Here is a 17,379-nt window from a genome sequence, read left to right as displayed (position 1 = left end):
TGGTGAGTTCATTGCCACAATCATACTCCAATTTTGTAGATGCCCTCATGTATGGTAGACAGACTTTATCTTTAGATGAAGTTAAGGTAGCCTTAAATACAAGGGGATATGGAAAATGGTGAAGGTTTATTTGTACAAGGTAAAACCAACAAGAGTGATGGAAAAAAAATAGAAATCAGAAAAGAACAAGACAAAGCCTTAGAATTTAAGGTGTTTCTAATGTCATAAGGAGGGGCACTTTAAAAAAGATTGCCCTAAGAAGAAGAAGAATAAGAAGTGTCAGCACAGTGATGTAACAATAATTGGAAAAGAGGGATATGAGTCAGCCGGAGTCTGTGTGGCCACTGAAGACATGCAAAGAGGTAAATGGATTCTTGAATCAGGATATACCTATCATATGTTCCTTTACAAGAATTATTTTCTGAATACCAAGAAATTGATAGAGGGAAGGTAACGATGGGAAACAATGCAGTATGTAGAGTCATAGGTATGGGAAATGTGAGTCTTCAACTGCATGATGGGATCATCTGGGATATTAAACAAGTTAGGTATGTTCCTGATCTAAAAGGGAACTTGATTTCTCTTGGAGTTATTGATCAGATTGGGTTTAATATTAAGCTTGAATCTGGAAGGCTGATGATTACTGATGGATCCAAAATGGTAATAAAAGTTACTAAGAGGAATTAAGTATATGTCTTGGATGGGAAAGCTATTACAGGTTTGTTTAGTGTCTCTGTTGGGTTTAAAAAAGATAAAACCAAACTTTGGCTCTTGAGACTTCGGCATGTGAGTGTTAAAGGTTTAATGTAGCTGCAGAAACATGGGTTACTTGGAGATTAAAAGATCTCAGAACTGGATTTCTGTGAAGATTGTGTTTTAGGAAAGTCAACTAGGAATAGTTTTAAAAGTTCATTTCACACTACCAGTGGAATATTGGACTTTCAGATCTTTGGGGACCTGGTCAAACAGTTTCACTAGGTGGTAATAGTTATTTTCTATCAATAATAGACGACTTCTCAAGGAGAGTTTGGGTTTATGTGTTGAAGCACAAGGACTAGGTGTTTGAAAAATTTAGAGAATGGAAGTCGTTGGTTGAGAATCAGACTGGAAGAAAGGTAAAGAAACTTAGGACTGATAATGGTCTTGAGTTTTGTAATCAACAATTTGACAGCTACTATGCAAATGAAGGCATAGCAAGGCATAAAATAGTGAGGTTGATAGCTTAGCAAAATGAGTTAGCAGAGAGAATGAATAAGACTTTGATGGATAAAGTTAGATGTATGTTGGTTCAATCACAACTCCCTAAGAGTTTGTACGCAGAAACTCTTCTAACTACATGTTACTTGGTAAATCTCAGTCCTTTTATTGCTCTGGATTATAAAACCCCATTTGAACTGTGGCATGGTAAACCAACAAGCTATGATAGTTTGAAGGAATTTGGTTGCCCTGCATATGCACATGTTAGTCAAGGTAAATTGGCACCTAGAGCTCTCAAAGGACAGTTTATTGGGTACCCTAAAGGAGTCAAGGGTTATAAATTATGGTGTACTGATCTCAAACCACTAAGATGTATCATTAGTAGAGATGTGATGTTCAATGAAGGGGTTGTATTGGAAAATGAGAGACCTGATGAAGACAGTCAACAAAGGGTTGAGGAAAGACCTAATACTCGGTTTGAAGTGGAGCAAATCATTTACAAGTCATCAGAAGATGATGGAAATTCTGAATACAGTATTGCTGATCAGGAAGAATCGAAGGAAACTCAAACACAACATCAACAATAAACTCAGTTTCAGAATTATTAGTTAGCTAAGGACACGAAGAAGAGAGAAACAAAACCCCCACAGAGATTTGGATATGCTGATTTAATAGCATATGCACTTGCTGCATCATATGGAGTTGAAGTACATGAACCAAAGAACTACCTTAAAGTAATCTAGAGTCCCTATAAATCATAATGACAGAAAGCTATGGATGAAGAGATAGCATTATTTCACAAAAACAATACATGAGAACTGATGAAGAAACCTAACAACAGAAAAACAATGGGTTACTAATGGATTTTCAGGATTAAAGGACTCACAACTACTGAACCTAGGAGATTCAAAGCTATGTTAGTAGCAAAGGGATATACTCAAAGAGATAGAGTGGATTTCAAGGAAGTATTCTCACATGTGGTCAGACATGCTTCAATAAAGGTGTTATTGACATTAACTGCAGTGAATGACATGGAGCTTGATCAGCTGGAGGTCAAGATTGCATTTCTAAATGGGAGACTGGAAGATGAGATTTTGATGACTCAACGTGAGGGGTATACTGATCCTAGGAAGCCTAATTATGTTTGCTGGTTGAAAAGGTCACTGTATAGTTTAAAACAGTCCCAAGGCAATGGTATCTCAGGTTTGATGAGTTCATGTTGTCACATAGCTACTTGAGATGTAATTTTGACTGCTGTGTGTACTACAAGCTGGTTAAAACAGATCTCTACATATATCAATTATTATATGTAGATGATATGTTGGTTGCTTGTAAATCCAGGGAAGAAATTGAAGTTCTAAAGTAATTGCTGAATTCAGAGTTTGACATGAAGGATTTGGGACATGCAAAGACAATCCTAGGGATGGAGATCAGGAGGAACAATGAGGAAGGAACCATGTTTCTCACATAGAGGAAGTACTTGGAAAATGTGCTTGAAAACTTTGGGTGGCAAATTGCAAGCCTGTGAAGACCCCACTTGCTGCACATTTTAAGCTTACCAACTTACAATGTCTAAAGTCTAATAAAGAAAATGATGAGATGTCAAAAATTCCTTATGCTAATGTTGTAAGGTGTATGATGTATGCAATGGTCTTGACTAGGCCTGATATATCACATGCTCTCAATGTTGTAAATAGGTATATGGTTTCACTTGGACAGGACCATTGGAGAGTTGTAAAGTGGGTATTGAGGTACTTGAAAGGCACACTCGAGTATGATATAGTTTATGGTAGATCAGATGAGAAAGGCAAAAGGATGTGTGGCTTTGTTAATATTGATTTTGCTGGAGACTTAGATAGAAGAAGATCATTAACAGGCTATATGTATATGTTTAATGGCTGTTTGATCGACTGGAAAGCAAGCCTACAACATGTTGTTGCTCTTTCAAAAATAAAGCAATTGATTTTTTACAACGATGCGGTCAAGATTGCTCACTTTGAGCTAGCTAAGAAACAGGGGCGAAGCCAGAAAAAAATTTTTGGGTGGGCTAAATTTTTTCCAAGCCGGAATGTTATCTCAATTAAGAATATAGATCTTAAAGAAAATTTCATTAATACATAAGACAATATATCATATCCAAGAATCAATTCAATTACAATTATACACTATTTAAGTTGTGCCTTACCATGTTTTCGAGAATTAAACTCAACTATTATCGAATTTGATTAGATGGTTCTATAAATTCTCATTCAATGTAGATAACCATACAATTCAATAGAAACTTTTTCTCCATCTTATTTTAAAGTAGTATCTATACTAATTTAGTCCTTGTAGTCGAAATAGGAGATAGCTATAAAAGAAGTTAAAAGAAGCAATCACAAATTCACTAACAAAAGTTGTACAACCATTAGTCTCACACATTGACACTATCTAGAAGCCAAACAAAAGTTTAATTAACAAATTAAATTTATATATATTATACTTAATTGAATATATGATTTATCTCTATCAATAATTAATTTAAAAATGTGAATTCTAGAATTCAATGGCTAAATTATCTTCATTTGACCTAACAATAACTTAATCTTACACAATCAAATTGGAACAAGAATTGATCCTTTGTCTTTACTACTTTATTTTTAATAAATATATTGTAAATGACTAAATAAAAAATAATTTATTATCTATTCTTACAGGGAAGAATACGAAGAGCTAGCCAAGAAAAGAAGCTCCCTTTTTTCTTTTATTTATATGAATGGCAAAATTATAAATTAATAGTGGTACAATTGTAAATAAAATAATGGCAGTTTTGTAAACTTTGCATTTAACATTTTTGTTCATTTTTCAAAAATTTGGACGGGCTGTAGCCCACCCTAGCCCACACGTAGCCTCGCCACTGCTAAGAAATAATGTGATGTAGAACAGAGCAAGTGCAGGTTTGAATGTAGAGTCACGCCTTTGTATATGTCACCAGAATCAATGAAGGGTTTATCCATTTCTCTTGCTAGCATTTTGTGTCCACTCAGATAATTCTTCCCTGCTATTGAAATCCTAATCAAACACAATTATAGTTCGTCCATTAGAAAAACTTCTAAGTAATAAAAAATTAAAAGAAATTAAGGTTTATGAAATTAGATTATATAAATTATTATGGGGCTGTACTTAAAAAATAGTTATCTTTTTAAATCATTTCATATAAGGACAAAATAGGTGTTATAATAAGTCATTAATGAGGGCGGCTCAAATATCACCACTCTTAAATAAATTGTGATGTCTAGTTTACATATTAATTAGGCAGGATTGCTAATTTTCTCTCAACTGAAATCAATGTCTACCCCATACTATTTTTATAATATCCAAAAATCTCCTAAGATCATAAAATTTAAAGAAAAAGAAGAGTAAGGTCATTTACTTGATAATCTATTTTAGGAATATAAAATATATATTTCTTATATGAAAAATATTCACAAAATAACAAAAATAAAAGAAAAATATCTAATTATTAATTTTTTATTCACACTGAAACATATATTTTTATTTTTTAGTAGTTAAAATTTTTATTTTTATTTTTATGATTTATCTAATTTATAATAAATATGAATAAAAGTCCACTACCTTTTTTATGACATCATCAAACACTAGATTACCAAATAATCATGATTAAATGTAGTATTGAAAACATAAGCGGTTTTCTAAATGTGAAATATATTAATAGCATTTGTAGCCGGCAGGGATCTTTGTGCAGCCATCGGAGCTACGTATATCAATTGTTTGATAAAGAAATCGAGCACTCACAGCCACAGGTTGTAAGGTCAATCGACATTAAGGTGATGTGACTTTTAAATCGAAGGCGTAGCAAATGAAAAGATATAATTATATAAAAAAAATTGACTGTGTGTAGTAAATTTAACTTTTAATTAATATTATTGAGAAAACTAATAAAGTGTGTAGTAAATTTTTTATCAAGCAACTGTTTCGTAAAGTAAACTTTTCTGAAAGGCATAGCGACTAATGTTTATAGGCATGGTGACTAATGTTTACAAAGGTGACCTTTATTTTTATCATTTTATCTTCAAATGTATCAATTGTTGGCGTGACTTGATTTTTATGTTCGTCGTTTTAGTTTACTTAACGAATAGAAAGTCGTTAATCTCTCTCTTTTCAATTTTTAATCAAGTAATTGAAACTTTGTTTATCACCCAAATCAATACTTATTCTCGCGACAAAAAGCACATTCATCTTTGACATCTCTCCCTTTAAATTTACTCAATTTTCTAGGTTTTGCGGCTTTGTGAACGTCCTCGTGCTGTCAATGCTTCTGCAACTGTGTCTCTGTGATCTTTTCTGTCTTTCTTTATGATCTCAGAGTTGTATAACGCACTGCATACAACATCTAATGTGACACTGTCTTTCTCATGAAACAAAGTGGTAGTGAGATGATTATATTCATCAGGAAGAGAATTTAGTAGCAATAATGCTTTATCTTTATCTTCAAATTTCTCATCCAAATTTAGCAAATCTGCTAATATCTTGTTGAATGAGTTTACATGGTCATTCATCGACATGCCAGGTGTTGTGCAAATTTTATTGAACGCGCAAGTGCACGAATCTATTGTAGTATAGATCAATGGTGACGAGTGTCGATCCCACGAGGAGGTGGATTTTAATTGTGTAGAATTAATTTTCTAAATAGGTGGTTGGATTTGTGGTGAAAATGATTTGGATTATCCTAAAATTCAAATTAAAATGGCAAGAATAAATTGAAGTGAAAATCTATTAAATTGACGTACTTGGGTATCTGGATCCGCATCAACATGCACCATGGGCTAAATATTCCTTATTAATGCCAATTAAATCATGAGGGGGGAATCCATACCTCATGAACCACACTCTAATCAATATGGTGCTAAGAGCTTATCGTGCCAAATAATAATAACATTGTACTAGAGAGCCGGTGAAACCAATGCGGTATCTAGACAAAATTATTATTATTTGTCGACGAGAAGTCAAAACATCCACAAAAACTAGAGGGGAAGAGAAAATAAATTTACCAAATAAAGCCCATGACACATGTTGAGACTTCACCTTCAACCCAAGCTTGAAAGAAAATTAGCCACTCATAATTGAAATAGGGGCAAAATGGGAATTTATTAAAATACGTAGAAAATACAAGATAGAGAGGGAATTACAGAAAATGGAGTCCAAAAATGGATTCAGAACTATCAAATTAGGGGGGGAGAGCCCCCTTTTTATAGATACATTGAGTAAATCATGGTCATCGGATTAAAAACATTTCGGACGCTCAGGATTGTGCCACGTCATCAGTCAACAGTACGCGGTTTGACCATGCGGTTGAACAGTAACACGGTTTGACCCAGCTTGAACAGTGATGCGGTTTGGTTGAAAATAATCATGTGTAATGCATATACCGTACGCGCAATTTTTGGTCCACTAACATGCTGCCACGTCACCAATCAATAGTGCATAAGAATTTTAATCCAACAGGATCGTGACACCTCATCAGTCAATGCTACATCATCGATCCGTCTATGTGAACAGTGTCATGAACAGTGTCGTGAACAGTACCGTACATGTGAACAGTAATATTTTTCCTTTTATGCTCCTCCTAAGGTTTTCGACCGTCCTGAGTTCAAAAGTGATATCCGTTTTGCCGTCTGATTTCTCATTCATTGTGAAATGACTATGATACCCCTAAAATACATAAAATACATAATTATAATACAACACACATAATTAAATGACAAGAAACTTAAATTCATAAAAGTAAGGGTGTTAGTAAAACTTGAAGTGTAAAATGACGATTTTCTCCTTTATAAATATACATTTTCTAACACTCAACACAGTCCCCAACCAGCTTATTACTAGTCCCTAGCAAATAAAGCGAAAACAAAATTCAAATCTAAAATGATTTTTTTTTTTAGCAATCATGTTTATTCAATCAGACTAATGATAGCAATCAAATAAAAGTATAAGCATTATCTTCAGTCTAAAGAAACATCACACCCACATCAACCATCCACATGAATTAGCCAGTAGACTTTGTCATAGCTACTTTCAAGAATGACATGTTAAACCCTAAAATCTCACTGGAAATAGTGACACTCTCACAAAGAAATTAAACCAAAAAAAAAAAAAAAATAGTCACTTCAATGAATGGTAATTGAGAGAGAAAATAATAAATAAGTGATATCACATACTCTCACCAAGATGAAAGAAATATGCATTTAGCTTAGAAATAATACGATCTCAAGTCAAACAAAAATTCTATTCAACCCAATTTATTTATCTTTTTTTTTTATTATGCACCACTACATCTTTTTAGCCCATATAACTAGCTTCTACTTCAAACTATAGTTCTCTAAAATCAAGAAGAACTTTTATTAGGACGTAACGTAGGCTAAGGACATGGCTAACAAAGAAGGGAAATAAGGAAAACAAAGTGTATGTTTGAGAAAAATGCAGAGAATTTTTTTTTTTTTGGAAGTTGCAAGGTGGATTTCACATATTATTGTTATTTGTTTTTGAAACAACAATTTTTTGTTTTTGTTTTTTTTGCTTTTGTTTGGCACAACATCACTGAACAAAATAATTATTTACATTTTTCTCAAACAAAAATAGGTGATGGAACTTATAAGACATCGGGTAATACTCCAAATCGGAGTGGGTCAAGATGATAAGTTGACAAAGAAAATGTTTTTTTTGTGTTTTTTTTAAAGGCTCAAAAGGGTTAACTATGGATATTTCACAAAAGGGATGACTAGAAAGGCTCAAACGAATCAAAGATGGCATTTCCATCATTTTTTAAGGCTCTAAATAATCTTCCATATCTACTAGTTAGATGGGCCTCCAAATGTAGCAACACACATTTTTTTCCTTTTTTTTAGCAACACACATTTTTTTCCTTTTTTTTCTCTTTTTTTAATTTTACAAATTTTTTTTAAGGGTTAACTCAAAAGAAATCTAGAGATCGTGTATAAAATAATAAACTGCTAAGCTGTATAAAGAATGGGCAAAAAAGTTACTCTCCAAGAAAAATAATAGGCTCAAAAACTCACTTGGTATTTATTATGACATGTTCATTCCTTCAAGCAACTCATATTTGTCTCCGACATCAACATGTAGAGTAGTAAACATGGCGTAACATCACTTAAGACCAAAGATAATACAAATACTAAAATTTGAAATTCTTCATGTCATCCAATGTTAAAACAAATCACACAATTTTTATTTTTTTTTCAAACAACATTCTACCCCCCAACCTATTCTAAACATGAAAGGAAAATATGCATGTAGAAATGTGAAAATGATGCAGAAAAACTAATTAGAAAAGTTACACTTAAAATGATAGAAAAAGAAAATGGTTTTTTTTTTAACTTAAGAAGATGCGCTTCTAGAGGCATTACACTCCATATTTAGCCATCTTCGACTAAAAAATTTGAAAGTGTATATTTATAAAGGAGAAATTAGAAAGAAGAAGAAAAATGAATATCAAAGTTTAATAAAGAAAAAGAAAATGTCTGAATTTTTTTTGTTTTTTTAATTTTTTAATTTTTTATTTCAAATGATGAAGATGCGTTTCTAGAGTCACTACACTCCATATTCAGCCATCTTCAACACAAAAAGTTAGCAACAGTTAGTTTCTACAACAAAAAATCAGTAAAAACTTAACCAAGATTCCATAATTGTCAACTATTCCCTCCCCCCAACCAGAACGAAACATTGTCCTCAATGTTTGAAAGGAAAGAAGTAGAGTTTAGAAGACATCACCTGGGTGGTGCAATACAGAAGAAAATATTTACAGGCGGAGAGTTAAATCTAATTTGTACTTCTTACTGCGGCTACTATTACCATCATTATTTGGACGCTCCAACACAAACGTCCAGGGGTCTGGCTTCGGTCTATAAGCTTGTAATAGATCAAGTAGTTCATTAGCAGCGTGAGCACAAATAAAAATTATTTTTTCGCATTGGAAGGAATGAAATAGTTTTTTATTTCTTGGTTAAGAAATGTGATAAAGCCATTATAAAAGTTATTGACATTTAACAAACCGATGGGTTTATGGTGAATGTACAGATGGGCCAAAGATGCTAGTGTGATAAGTGTCTCTAGAGTTGCAAGATCTCCTGGAAGGAAAATAAAAGCATCAGCATGATTAAGCATTTCAGTTATTCTTTCTTGCATACCTAAGACGACTAACTCTTCTCCAGTCGATGAGTCAGACAAACTGCCCAAAGGTTTTAGGGCTCTTGGGATGATGCCTAACACTTGGCTCCACTAATAAAAGCAGCTTCTGAGACCAATTTTGATAACCCTCGGTTACCTCCTCCATACACCAAGTGTAATTTTCTCTCTGCTATGCTTCGACCAAGATCTATGGCTGCCTCAACGAACTCTTTATGTTTGCCATAGTTAAATCCAGAAAGCACACAAATGTTCTTGAATTGTCTATTGGGATTAGCTGCCATTGGGATACTTCTAAAAAATAATTTGTGAGTGCTTGACAAAAAATCATATTTAAGAATCTTGGTGACAGTGGGTCACAGCTGTGTATGAGGTAGCATGTCAATGTCAATTAATGTGTAAAGCACATGGCTCGAGAGTAAAAAAGGAAACAGTAAAAAGAAAAAGAAACAAGGGTAATATAAAATTATTAAAGACAATAAAGCAAATGATAAAACAACAGTGAAATAAAATAACAGTGGAGTAAAAAGAAATTTACAGGTAGTTGCGACTGTGACTCACATCTTCCTCTGGTTTTATGTCCAAAAACGGCTTGAACGCCCTTTATAGGTTGAGGATAGGCTTCCCATCCAGTTTTCTTATAAACTGGCAAACGGGGTCGTTTATAGTCAGATTCCTGAGACTATATCGTGCATGCTTTTTCTGGAATAATGGCCATAACTGGAGAATCGCTCCTTGCACAGATGCACTGGGATGCGTTTTAAGAGACAAAAGGATATCATCCAATAACTCCTTATTCAAGTCATCCCTAATGAATTGAATCTTATCTTCCCTGTTGTCAGACATCATTCCTAAAGAACATGGTTTTTTATCACAACTCATTCTACCACACTTATGACAATCAATAGAAATTCTTCGATCTCTTCGTTTTCTTGCATAATTTCCTTTACCACGACCAGGCATGTATGCAATAAATTTTGGAGGTAACTCACCTGCCAATCGTACTTTATCCTCGATTAACCAACAGATGTCAGCAGGTATGTCATTCCTCATGAGCAATCGCATGCGTTCGAACCAAGCTTTATAGATTGTAAGGAGGGCATTCAGAGGAAGTGAATGGAATCGCTTGTGAAGCTTTGCTAGAATCTCGTTTCTGTCCATACCTTTGCCTCAGAATATCAGTTATTATGAGCAACTGAAGTAACCAACTTGATTGTCACGGAGTACCGTTATCCGCCACTTCACTGGGGTAACAAACTAAAGCACACAAACAGAAAACCAAATGAAAACACACAAAGAAAATTAAAATCGCCCTCTTATTGAATTTACCTCAAGCTCCAACTGGATGTTGTAGACACCTCTCTCAATGTCTCTGAGTTGGCTTTCTAAATCCTCAACATAGGATACTAACTCTGGTGGTTGCAAATCCCAGATACGATGTGTCTTACAAAATCGAATCTGCCTTTTGAGATGAGATTTTACACGTTGAAGTGGTTTAAGAATGTTCAGGAGGAACTGTTTAGCTATGACACTCATGATTAACAATGATAAGAGAAAACTTAATGGTTAAACAAACACACTTATGCAAAAATATTTTTAATTAGCAAAAGAATAATAAAAAGAGAAAAAATCAAATCACCGAAAAGAAAGAAAAAAAAACTCAATTCAAGTCTGGTGGGTCACTCAAATTTATTTCGGTGTCTTCTCCATGTGGTTGGTACTCTAGATATGGCTTTAATCTTTGACCATTAACTTTAAACGTGACACCGTTCTTTGGGTCCTTAATTTCAATTGCCCCATGTGGAAAACAATATGAACAATAAAGGGGCCAGACCATCGAGAGCGTAACTTACCTGGGGATAGGTGCAAGCGAGAATTGAATAACAACACTTTCTGACCTGGAGTGAAAGAGTTTCTCATAATTTGCTTGTCATGAAAGACTTTCGTTCGTTGCTTGTAAATCTTGGCATTTTCGTATGCATCATTACGAATTTCCTCAAGTTCTGCTAGATGTAATCTTCTTTCTGAGTTGGCTTGCTGCATGTCAAAGTTGAATTTCTTGATGGCCCAATATGCACGATGCTCGAGTTCCACAGGTAGGTGGCAAGCTTTTCCATACACTAGCCTGTAGGGTGACATCCCAATCGGGGTCTTGAAAGCCGTTCTATATGCCCATAATGCATCATCAAGTCTTAATGACCAATCTTTTCTGTCTGGCCTCATTGTCTTTTCTAATATGTGCTTTATTTCATGATTAGAGATCTCAACTTGGCCACTGGTTTGCGGATGATATGAGGTCGCCACTTTGTGAGTGATTGAATACTTTATCAAAAGAGTTTTGGATGCTTTGTTACAAAAGTGGGCACCACCATCACTGATTATCACTCGAGGGAATCCAAAGCGTGAAACAATGTTGCTTTTCAAAAATCCTATCGCCACCTTGTGATCATTGGTTCTACATGGAATTACTTCTACCCATTTCGATACGTAGTCAACAGTAACCAATATGTATTGATGGCCAAAAGAAGGGGGAAAGGGTCTCATGAAGTCGATACCCCATACATCAAAAATCTCAACCACTAAAATTGGATTTAGTGGCATTATGTTCCTTCGTGTAATGCTCCCCATTCGTTGACACCTATCACATGAAGAACAGAAAGTGTAAGCATCTCGAAATATAGTTGGCCAATAGAAACCACATTGTAAAACTTTAGTCGCTGTTTTTTTAGCACTGAAATGGCCTCCACAAGCTTGTTCATGAAAGAATGAAAGAATATTCTGAATTTCTCTTTCTGGGACACATCGTCTAACAATTTGATCTGCACAATACTTGAACAAATATGGGTTATCCTAAAAGAAATTCTTTATTTCTGCAAAAAATTTGGCCTTGTCTTGCTTGGGCCAATGCTCTGGAAGTTGACCTGTAACAAGATAATTCACGATGTCAGCATACCATGGTAATACTTCCACACTCATCAATTGTTCATCTGGAAACGACTCATTCAATGGTAATGATTTCATAATTGTGTCAGAATGGAGGCGAGAGAGATGGTCAGCCACAACATTCTCTGTGCCTTTCTTATCTTTGAATTCCAAGTCAAATTCCTGCAAAAGTAACACCCAACGAATTAGTCTAGCTTTTACATCTTTCTTTGTGAGAAGATATTTAAGAGCAACATGATCTATGAACACAATTATTTTACAACCAATGAGATAAGATCGAAATTTCTCTAATGCAAACACTACTGCTAGCATTTCTTTTTCAGTAGTTGAATAATTCAACTGGGCATCATTGCAATTCATACTAGCATAGTAAATAACATGGGGAATTCGATAAACTCTTTGTCTTAAAACTGTTCCTACTGTATAATCAGATGCATCACACATGAGCTCGAATGGTAAGCTCCAATTTGGGGTCTGAATGATGGGTGATGATGTCAACAATTGCTTTAATTTTTCAAATGCCACAAGACATGAATCATCAAAGATAAAAGGTACATCCTTAGCAAGTAGATTGTATAAGGGTCTAGAAACTTTGCTAAAATCTTTAATGAAACGTCTATAGAAACCAATATGCCCAAGGAAAGATCTTACTTCTCTGACTGTTTGGGGTGGAGGAAGATTAGAAATGAGATCCACCTTGGCTTTGTCAACCTTAATACCTTTGCTCGAAATGATGTGACCGAGAACAATACCTTGTTTTACCATAAAATGACACTTTTTCTAATTTAAGACTAAGTTCTTCTCGATACATCTCTACAAAACTAGTGTTAGATGATGTAAACATTGATCAAACGAGTCACCAAAAACAGAAAAGTCATTCATAAAGACTTCAAGAAATCGTTCAACCATATCAGAAAAAATGCTTAACATGCATCGTTGAAATGTAGTAGGTGCATTACATAATCCAAATGGCATCCTCCTATATGCAAAAGTGCCAAAAGGGCAAGTGAAAGTGATTTTCTCTTGATCTTTTGGTGCTATGAGAATCTGATTATATCCTGAGTAGCCTTCTAGAAAGCAATAAAATTCATGGCCTGATAATCTATCAAACATTTGATCGATAAATGGTAAAGGAAAATGGTCTTTACGTGTGACAGAATTCAACTTTCTATAATCAATGCATACACGTCATCCTGTAGTTACTCTAATGGGTATCAATTCATTATCAGTATTGGTAACTACTGTGACTCTTGACTTTTTGGGGACAACTTGTACAGGACTGACCCATGAACTATCAGAAATTGGATAAATGATACCTGCGTCTAATAGCTTAAGGACTTCAGTTCTAACAACTTCTTTCATGTTAGGATTTAACCGACGTTGCATTTCCCTAATAGGTTTAGCATTTTCATCAAGGTGAATGTAGTGCATGCAGTCCACTGGGTTTATACCTTTTCTGTCTGCTATAGTCCATCATAGTGCTCCTTTGTGCTCTTTTAAAACATCCAACAACTTACCTTTTTGTTCTTCATTTAGGGAGGATGAGATGATTACCGGCAGAGTACTTTCTTCTCCCAAAAATGCATATTCCAAAGTGTTGGGTAATGGTTTGAGCTCGAGTTTCGGTGGTGATTCTGATGATGGGATGATTTTCTTCTCTGATGGTGCTAGTTGTTCAACCCTTGACTTCCATTTATTAGTGTCCATGGATGGTGCTAAGTCAAGCAAGGCGTTGACCTCATCGACCGATCTGTCAATATCAAAATCCAAACCAAAGTGAGTTAAACATGTTTGTAAAAGATCATCACTAAGGTTTGAAAGAAAAGTGTCATTAACTAATGCTTCAATTAAATCCACATCAACAATTCCATCATCTGCATTGTGAGGTTGTTTGGCAATGTTGAAGATGTTTAGCTCCATAGTCATGTTGCCAAAGGACAACTGCATATTTCCAGTCTTGCATTGAATGTGAGCATCCGCAGTTGCTAAGAAAGGTCGGCCTAGAATAATGGGGATGTGCTTCCTTGAATCCTATATTGGTTGAGTGTCAATTATAATGAAATTAATAGGAAAATAAAACTTGTCTACCTAGATAAGCACGTCCTCCACAATACCACGAGGTATTTTTGTGGACCGATCTGCAAGCTGTAACATCACTGGAGTTGGGTGTAATTCTCCCAGTCCAAGTTTCACAAATACAGAGTAAGGCAACATATTTACACTAGCTCCTAAATCCAACAAAGCATTCTCAATTGTGTGGTTCCCTATACTACATGAGATAGTGGGGGAGCTTGGGTCTTTGCATTTTAGGGGAATTTTGTGTTAGAGTATAGAACTAACATTTTCTGTTAAAAATGTCTTCTTTTGAACGTGAATGTTTCTCTTTTTAGTACAAAGGTCTTTAAGAAACTTGGCATAAGATGAAACTTGATTTATAGCATCAAGTAAAGGGATGTTAACACTTACCTATTTGAAAATTTCAAGAATCTCACCTGTGGATTTTCCCTTCTTTCCTTTAGCTAACCTCTGTGGAAATGGAGCCTTGGGAACATATTCTCGTGGGTTGGTTTCTTCTTTCTCTTCCGATGGTGAGTCTTCAACATTCACAGGTATAATTTGATTTTCTTTTGTCACCGGCATCTCCACTTTGTTGTCAACTTGTTTTTCTTTTCGTAAGGTCATGACTACTTTGACTTCTCCATGCTACTGTGGTGAACTGGTACTTGCTTCATGTACTCCTTTAGGATTAGGCACTGGTTGACTTGGAAATTTACCTTTCTCAACAGTCATTGCCAAGGTCTGAACTGAAGAAGCAAATTGTCCCACCATCTTCTCGAGGCTTGAAACTGATTGGGCTTGTGAGTTGAAGCCTGCTCTCAACTCATTTCGTAGTCCATCAATGGTGCGATTCTGTTGCTCAATCGTGGAGTGAGTAAGATTTTTGAGATTCTGGAATGAATCCTCCCATGGTCTGGGTTGAGAGTAGTTCTGGTTTTGATTGTATTGTCTAAATGGGGGCTGAGAGGCTTCAAGAACTTGAGGAATTTTGTTGCATTTGTGGAGCTGGAGCTGCTGGTCTATTCTGTTGGAATCCTTGAGACCATGAAAAGTTGGGGTGGTCTCTCCATCTAGGGTTATACGTGTTGGAGTATGGGTTGTAATTTGATGGTTTTCTCATTACACCTATGGCATTGGCTTGATCTGAGTATAAGTCATGGTCATGTGGTTTTGTTGATTTAGCAGTCGATAACGATGCTATTTGTCGAGCAAGACCTTCAACCATCTCCTTGACTTCTTTGATTCCCCAAGTTGACTTGCCAATGTGAACCTCATTCACTCCTTTAATTCTTCTAGTATTCCTGAGTGATCGACTCCATTGTTAGGAATTATCCGCTTGTCGCTGGAAGAATTCCTAAATCTCTGATGCACTTTTTGACATTAGCTCTCCTTCACTTGTTGCCATTAGTCATTCTTGCACATTCGGCAATAATCCCTCCAAAAAGTGTTGGCATTGGTGTCATTTCTCGTACCCATGATGTGGACACTTCAAGAGTAGCCCATTGAATCGCTCACATGTTTAGAAAAACTACTCGTCTTCTCTCTGGGTAAACTCTGAAATTTCCCTGCGAATAGCATTTGTTTTATGCACTGGGAAATATTTATTCAAAAATTTAGTTACCATTTGTTCCCATGATGTAATGCTATTAGCAGGCAATGTATTAAGCCATGAACGAGCTCTATCCTTTAAAGAAAATGGGAATAATCTGAGTTTCACATCATCGTCTGAAAAATTCTCGTATTTAAAAGTTTGACAAATGGCATGAAAATCATTCAGATGATTATATGGGTCCTCATTTTCTAGGCTATAAAATGTTGGGAGACAATTTAGCACACTAGGTTTTAGTTCAAAACTCCTAGCAGCTACATTTGGGTATCTTATACATGATGTGCTCAAATTAGCTAAAGGACTAAAATAGTCCTTAAATGGTCTCTCCTGTGGTGCTTGTAAATCCATTCCAAATTTATTTTTAACGTGCTTGTGTGTGCGAAGTGTTTTTTTCTAGTTCAAGGTCTATAGGTTCAAGATTAGGTAATAATGACCTACGACCATGCATGCAAAGAGTAAAAAATAAATGGGAACAAAACGAATAAAAATAAAGAAAAAGGAGAAATTACGATACTAACCTTATCGCGCTGTTATAACCTTACTATAAAAATACACAAAAAAAATACGTGAAATAAATTAACTAAAAAAATTAGTAAGATAAACAAAAATTACAAAAAAAAATAACTTGAAAATTAAATTACAGAATTTTAAAAAAGAGAAAAAGAAAAGAAATACTAACCTCTAAATGCAGATTCACTTTTTTTTTAATAAAAAAATACAAGAAAACAAATAAAAGAATTTATTCACAAAAATTAATTCTACGAATTAAAATTACTTACCTCCCCGGCAACGGCGCCAAAAACTTGTTGTGCAAATTTTATTGAACTCGCAAGTGCACGAATCTATTGTAGTATAGATCAATGGTGACGAGTGTCGATCCTACGAGGAGGTGGATTTTAATTGTGTGTAGAATTAATTTTCTAAATGGCTGGTTGGATTTGTGGTGAAAATGATTTGGATTATCCTAAAATTCGAATTAAAATGGCAAGAATAAATTGAAGTGAAAATCTATTAAATTGATGTACTTGGATATCGGGATCCTCATCAACATGCACCATGGGCTAAATATTCCTTATTAATGCCAATTAAATCATGAGGGGGGAATCCACACTTCATAAACCACACTCTAATCAATATAGTGCTAAGGGCTTATCGTGCCAAATAATAATAATCTTGTACTAGAGAGCCGGTGAAACCAAGGCGGTATCTAGACAAAATTATTATTATTTGTCGACGAGAAGTCAAAACATCCACAAAACTAGAGGGGAAGAGAAAATAAATTTACCAAATAAAGCCCATGACACATGTTGAGACTTCACCTTCAACCCAAGCTTGAAAGAAAATTAGCCACTCATAATTGAACTAGGGGC

Source organism: Citrus sinensis, chromosome 5 (assembly GCF_022201045.2).
Source record: "Citrus sinensis cultivar Valencia sweet orange chromosome 5, DVS_A1.0, whole genome shotgun sequence".
NCBI lineage: Eukaryota > Viridiplantae > Streptophyta > Magnoliopsida > Sapindales > Rutaceae > Citrus > Citrus sinensis.
The sequence above is the reverse complement of the archived record's forward strand: the minus strand, read 5'-3'. Positions refer to the sequence as shown.